This window comes from Bidens hawaiensis, unplaced genomic scaffold (assembly GCF_021521415.1).
Source record: "Bidens hawaiensis isolate Kalapana, Puna unplaced genomic scaffold, B.hawaiensis_p1.1 tig00002306_1, whole genome shotgun sequence".
NCBI classification, from domain to species: Eukaryota; Viridiplantae; Streptophyta; class Magnoliopsida; order Asterales; family Asteraceae; genus Bidens; species Bidens hawaiensis.
In genome coordinates, this window is record NW_027491123.1 from 2643470 (window position 1) to 2651519 (window position 8050).

The following is an 8050-nucleotide window of genomic DNA, read 5'->3' on the forward strand; positions in this document are numbered from 1 at the left end:
GACTTATTACCGATGTATAGCTATGATGAATGATATGAAAGATAAGAGCATTTCCAACCCATTCCCCAAAATTATGTGAGGATGGTTTGTAAATTATAGGGTGGGGTTGTGAATAGAGGAGAGAGAAAATTTATATGAGAAAGTTAAATTTGAGGTTTTACCGTAGATATTGTATAATTTTTTAATATTTTCTTAAAGTAGTTATGAGTGAAAGAGAGAGAAAATATGATGATAAAGGTATAAAAATTATTATTTAATTAAATATGAGAGAGAAAATATAGTGTTTTTTAGTGTAATTATATGATATATATATGGATATAGGGTAGGGAACGGGCTGGTAATGCTCTTAGAGAATTAAAAGAAAAATTATAACTTATTTGTCAAAATTGTTTTGACCCATGACTTATGCATAGAAAGGATAAATAAGATGAGAAATTAGAGAATTAGAAAAGAAATTATAATCCATTTGCTAAAATTACTTTGGCCCATGACACATGGATAGCTATAATGAATTAGATGAGATTAGAAAATTAGAAAGGAAATTATAACCCATTTGTCAAAATGGTTTTGCCCTATAACTCATGGATATATAGAATGAATGAGAAGAGAGATTAGACTAATAATGAATGTGAGATTGCCACGTCATGCTCATTATTTTCTTTTATTAGTATTGTTAGATGAAGTGACCAATTTACCCGTTTATAACTTCTTTCTTTCTAGGTTATTTTTTCTGTTCTTTTATTTTGACTTCCCTTTTTTTCTCTCTTGTCTCTCTCTCTTTCAGAAGTTAGAAAAGATCCATAGCCTTTTATTTATTCTTCATCCGTAGCATACCAGTTGAGTAATTTGTTTTGGTAATAATCTAAGTAAATCAAAAGGTGTTTTGATCGTACAGAAAACATCATCCATAATAATAGTTATAATCTGGACTCGAAAATTAGTTACAATATGAACACGATTCGTGTTATAATCTGAACTCGAAAATCGTTGCGGTTAGAATCGCTGACGCCGGTAAGGGTTAGATTTCTATGGAGAAGATAACTACCGCTAGATTGTTGATTGGCTTCAGATTCTACAAGGGTAGTTTAGCCATTATGTGTAGTTTTATTAATGAGGGGATATATGTAATTAAGGTTTATAGTTGGGTATATACGTAATTAGATAAGTAAAAAAAGGGATATATGTAAATCTCCCTTTATTTATCATCTAGACTAACTCTACATGAATTGGGTTGAATGCTTGCCCATATGTAAAGATATAATCAACAAATTATTGATGTAGAAGAAAATCACCAAACTAGTTATTTTGTTGGAAAGGCTAGGAAAGGTTATTCAGTTAACGAGCCTGGTGGAAGGCATAAGTGATAAGTGTGCTCTGGGTTTTGTGGGCAAAGAGTTGCCGAGTTTGAATTGGGAGAAGCGGAGTTTTACCCTGTAAAGGTTAGTGTAATAGTTTGTTTGTATTATAATGTAGGCCAACAAAAATTTTACTGTTGACCAAAATTGTTCAGTTTATCTTTAAAAATCATGAGAATGTTCATCTGACAAAAAAATCCTTTAAATATCCATCTCAAGTAATTTTCTTGGGGAAAATCCTCAAAATTGTACACCTGTATCAAGCAGCTATATGTAAAAAAAATCGTGTTAGACAAAATTTTTATGAGTTCCGATGAAACAGATTTTTTCTAAGTTATGAAGAAAATTTCTTGAGGTCTGAAGAATTTATGAGCTTCAACAAAATTTTTGAGAGTTCTGATGAAATTTTCGTGAGGTCCAACGATTTGTGATGTCGTTGAAATTTTCTTTAAATTCAAAATACAAGATATAAGGTTTTCCAAGCAAAGTACAACAATTGGCCAAAACGTGGTAAACAACTAGTTTTCTTTTTCTTTTCTTTTTTTTTTTGGGTAGTGTTATGCATTTGTATTTGTGACCAGAAAATCACTCCAATATTGACACATACAACCCATAGTACTCGTAGCATCAATTTTGCAAGTGTATTTTGAAGGTATCACTTGGGTATTTGGTAAGATTGGTATTAGACTCGAAAAAAAAAACCTCTTATATAACTTCACCTTAGAAAAACTTATGTAATTTATGGTTTAAGAAGATTATACTTCCGTTGTATTTGACATTAAACAACAATGTAGTGTAAACCAAATTGTTCGTCACACCCCTAGTTTTGGTGATGTGACGGAAGATCAACCACCAACTTTTCCCAGGTTCCTTTCTCTTCATAAGTCATGCTACTGTAATAAAGTTTTAGGTTTCATATTTCTCATGCTCCTTTGACTAGAAAAGGCAATATAACCATCACAAACAATACCATAGCCAATAGGTTGCCTCCCTTTCTTCCCGACGTCTTTGCAGTTTGGTAAGGCACCTCATCTGCTTCCACGAATCATCTCACCATGCCCAAATCCGCCACTAGCTTATTCGTTTCCATTGTCTTTTGCTTGTCTCATGTAACCACCGTTCTTCTGATAGCATTCCGACATGTCGCGTCAACATGCTCTTCACCCTTCTTTTTCGACATTTCTAAAATGAGTAGGCTCGTCTAGCTTGCTTGTTTCTAACTGAGTTGAGTCTCGGCTTGTAAGTTGCGCTATAACTCACTACTCATTTCAATCCATCTCTCTTGCATTCATGTGTGTTTATAAATGAATAAATGGGAAAAAATACAAAAAAAGAAAAGAAATATTACTTAACTTTAGAGATGAAGATGATGAATGAGAGTCATTGAGAGGTATGAGTTTTCAAAAGATAAACAAAATTAAAGATGTGAAAATTTTAGTTGTATATTTATTTTTACCATATTATAGTTAAAATATAAAAATATCATAATAGTATGATACATGAAATCATGAATATGATTCTTGTATTTTTTTTATATGTTAAAATTAAAAATAAAACTCTTATTATCCCCGTAATTAGTTAATGCGTGGGGACGTCTTTTCTAATGTGGTGTAGTGGTAAGGAACTTGGGTGTTTTTAGTGGAGACCCAAGTTCACTTCTCATTTACAACACTTTGGGAGGGATATGCGTGGCTCAATGAAGGAAGACTGGGATCTTTGTGATCTTCAGTTCGATCCTGAGGACATCCAGGTTTTATCACCAGTATGCCTTCAGGCGGGTGGGTTTTCCCCGAAACTGAAGATAACTTGGAGGCTCTTAAGGGCTTCGTACAGATGGGTTGGGCCAGCTGGTGGTGGCCTTTAGCCATTGGGTCACCCCGTACGGAGGCAACCTATTAGCTATAGTATTGTTTAGCCATTGGATAACTTGGATCCTGGTGGTGGTGGTGGCCTTTAGGGTTGGGCCAGCTGGTGGTGGCATTTAGCCATTGGGTCACCCCCATACGAAGGCAACCTATTGACCAGCTGGTGGTGGCCTTTAGCCATTGGATAACTTGGATCCTTAAGCATTCTATATTTATTGGCTGTTCAAAAAAAAAATTAATGCATGGGGACCATTAACATTCATTTATTGGCACTATTTTTTTTTTTAAAATCTAACTGTACTATTAAAGCAATACAAGTATGACACATGACATGTTTTCCTATTATAACCCATTACCCTTAAGGCTTTATAAAATTTTGAAAAATAAATTATTGTATGATGCGGGTTTCGAACCAAAAACCTCATGTTTCAAACTAAATGTGTTTACCAACTCCACTAAAATGGTAATTGCGTTTGGTTTCTTGACTTGTTAATATATAAATGTGATTTCTTTTCAAGTATAAAACCAAAATTATATTTAATTGTTAACATTTCTATAATTCACATTATCACGTTGTCTTCTCATGTCTCTTTAACACAACAATTTAAGATTGTTCATCGTTTTTCTCTTTATTTTAAAATATAATATATGTATTAATTTTCTTTTACAAGTTACAACAAAACCTTAGTCATTGTAAATTTAGTTTTTAAATATGTGACAACATTTTGTTATAAATATTATTTTTATACATACAATATTTAATATAACAATACCGGTATGAATGCTTTACTTTAAATAAATCAAATATGAAGATTTGGTTTTTAACTTAAAATTATAATACATAATATACCAAAAACTTAATAAAAAAAGTCACAAATAAAAATTATTATATGAAATAATTGAATGTACGTATTACATATAATAATTTTTTATTTTTATTATATTTTTTACCCGTATAGAATACATGCTCTATCTAGTAAAAATAATAATAATCTAAAACTCACTTGAGTACGTAACCAAATTAATTAATGGAATTAATTTTGATATTTACAAACCTAGGGAGTTACGTAGTCATTATTAGGGTTACCAAATTTGGTAGTGTAGTTTCACACATTACTTTATGCATAATGAGTTACAGAGTTGGTTCAAATATAAAATTTAGTTTTTATAAGAAGGTTAAAAAAACATAATAGAATACCATCTGAAAAAAAAATGATTTTGGTATTCTGACAAACACAAAAAAAACAAGAGGATGGGCATTTTGCTCATCACAAATTAAAGCTACATACAATAAAACCTTTAGTTTTTACAATGACCATCGTCACCCAGCATCCACCAACCATCGTTACTGATCCACTGCCTACTAGTGGCGGAGCCACATATAGTTTGTTGGGTTCGGTCGAACCCGGTCTTTTTTCAGTTTTATATATAACATATGGCATTGAATTAACGAGCGAATCATTCTTTTTAAACGATCGAACCTAGTATCATTTAAAAAATATATATTCGAACCCATTGATTGTTATCAATTTAGTTAAAAAAATTGGTAATGAATATTTCTTTTATAAATAAAAAAAGTTTTTAAAAACACTATAAAAATTACTAACAAATATTATAATGGGCCAATAACAGCACGCGCGCACACACACACACACACACAAGGGTTGAGTTATTCTACAAAGGCCAACAAAATTGAGAAGTGTGAAAAGCCATAGTAGATTGACATGTGTCAAGTGAGGACCAAAGGTAAAAGAATATAAAAGTAATAGTACATATTTTCTCTCTCCACATACAAGTCACATATCAATTCCCCAATCATTTTAAAACGTCCATAACTTTTTCATGCAACATTATTTTTTTTTAAAAATTTCACCATAATAACAAGCGTTTTTTATCTTTAATATGAGTATGATTTTGTTATATAAAAATAAAATTTTTTTTTACGTCATTGTGTCTTTGTGTCTTTCTGTTTGTTATTATGTTTTTTCGTCATTGTGTCTTTCAAATTATCATTGTGTTTTTTTTAAATGCTAATATTACGATTGTGTAATAATAATACGTAAATATAATGATAAAATAACAACAAATTATCTAACACATAAAACACAATGATGAATACATATTACACAATTACATGAAACGTAAAACACAATGATAAATACATATAATTCAATGACCTGAAACATAAAACACAATGGTGAATACATATAACACAATGACCTGAAACGTAAAACACAATGGAAACTATACGTTACGCAATGACATCAATGTAATACACAATAATTAAAACACAATGATAAGTAGAAAGACAAATGGTGAGCACAAAGACACAATGACAAACAAAAATACACAATGACGTAATCTTTGTTTTAATTTTTATTTTTAGTATGAGTACTAATTTATAACACAATGATCAGAATCTATAATACAATACATAGAAAACCCAATTTAAAAACACAATAAACAACCTATAACACAATATAAAAAACCCACTAATTTTTTTTAATTTTTATATAACAATATGGTACTCGTATTAAAGATAAAAAAACGCTTGTTATTATGGTGATTTTTTTTTAAAATAATGTTGCATGAAAAAATTATGGATGTCTTAAAATGATGGGGGAATTAACATGTGCCTTACAGCGGAAAGAGAAAGTCAACAAAAGTGGGTTATTACCTTTATGCCATTCTCATCAATTTATTTTCTTATTAATCTCTACCATTTAAATCTAAGATCAATATATTAGATTCTTTTTCATCATTCTTATTTTTGTTGTCCTTTGTATTTTAACTTTACCATATATATATATATATATATATATATATATATATATATATATATATATAGGGGAAGGTTCATGTGCATTTTAATCTTAACATGAGAACGTAAGAAATAATACCAAATTTATAAAAAAGGAGAACGTAAGAAACAATACCAACTACGATACCAATCTACATAAACAATGATTTATAATAACAAAGAAAACCTAAAACTTACAACAAAAGAATCAAAATAAAGAACAAAATAATAACAACAAATACTTATAACAGCAAAAGAAAAAATCTAATGATAACAACAAAATATAAATCAGCAAATACTTATAACGTCTCATAATCGAAAATTAGCAAATACGAACAAAAAATAACAGTAAACACCTATAAAAATAAGCCTAATAACAGCAACAAATTGGTTCTTACTGTTTTTATTTTAAAAATAAAATGTATTTGATTATATATATATATATATATATATATATATATATAATTAAAAACCCAAAAATTATCGGGTCATTAAGTCCAACCCAATTAAGATATATAACTAAAAGTTAAACAGAAAAAAAAAAAACAAAAACGACTAATCAATTTATGTTTCCATCGACCAGATGAGTACGACTCTTACCTCATCTAATCGCCTTTGCCAGTTCATCTCAAGGTTTCAACGAACGCCTCATGGCCTTAGCCCTCACCTGGCGGACTTCAACCAGACAACAACGACCGACCGACTCTTTCTTTTTTGTATTTAATATGACTTTGTATTTTATTAAATGTTAACGATGTGGTTTTGTTATGATAGCTGCATTTTATTTATTTAACTGAATTAGCGACCCGAACCAACCCATTTGGGCAGAGAACATTTGACACCAGAAAAAACCACGCACCGAAAAATTCCGAACCCATAGAAAACTTTTCCTGGCTCCGCCACTGCTGCCTACCACCACCACCACCACTGTCAATTGCTGCTGGTCGTTGTAAATCGCTATTGACCGGTGACCAAAGATCCTTGCCAAGTCGGCTCTGCCATCGCCCAATCAAACTGTCACGACATCCTCCGTCATCATCCACCGCCACTGCTTCGACAACCGCCGAATGTTGATGACGTTGCAACGAAGACGGCATCACCACCGGCTCTTGTTGACGAAACTTCATGTCGAAGATGAAATTTGAGCTACCATCGCGAATTTGAGCGAGGAAGATAAGAATACTAGTCAACGGTTAGGGTTAAAAACAAAGGAGAACTAGCATTTTCGCCGGTTGCGCGTTGTGATGACAACATCTTTGTTAAGAACATTCACATTCACATTCACAAACCACTCCAACCCAAACTTTATTATAAAATTAATTTCTCTCTCTTCCACATACCCAACACAACCAAACCCAAACCTTTCACACTCATTAACAATCCAAACTTCAATATTTTTTATTAAATAAATATAATTTGTAATTGTTTGTTTATTAATAATTGTTGTTAGATTGTTTAGATATTAAGTTTTATCCAAAAAATTTTATGAACCAATACGAAGTTAACAAGTGTCGGATAATGAGTTACATAATCAGATAATGTTAGATTGTTTAGATAATAAGTTTTATCCGTAAAATCTTATGTACCAATACGAAATTGACAAGCGTCGGATAATGTATATAAGTAGTGATTAATATTTAGGGGGTGTTTGGTACAGAGAATGGAATTGTAGAGAAATGGAATAGAGAAATGGAATTGCAGAGAAAGGGAATTGGTCTGGAGAATGAGAATTGACTGTTCTGTTTGGTAGTACAGAGATTTCAGTAGAGAAATATAGCTGAGAATCATTTCTCTTGTTTGGTACATAGAAAATAAACAGAGAATTATATCAACTTTATCATTAGCACAAGTATTTTTTTCATAACAAATATTCATTAAAAAATAAAAAACATATAAAAAGATGCATAAATTCCAACCAAAATATGCATTGATCAAACCAATTCACATACAAAACATAGTTTTTAAGCAAAAAACATCAACCATAGTTAAAACCAATTCACATACAAAACATACTTCAACCATACATCACA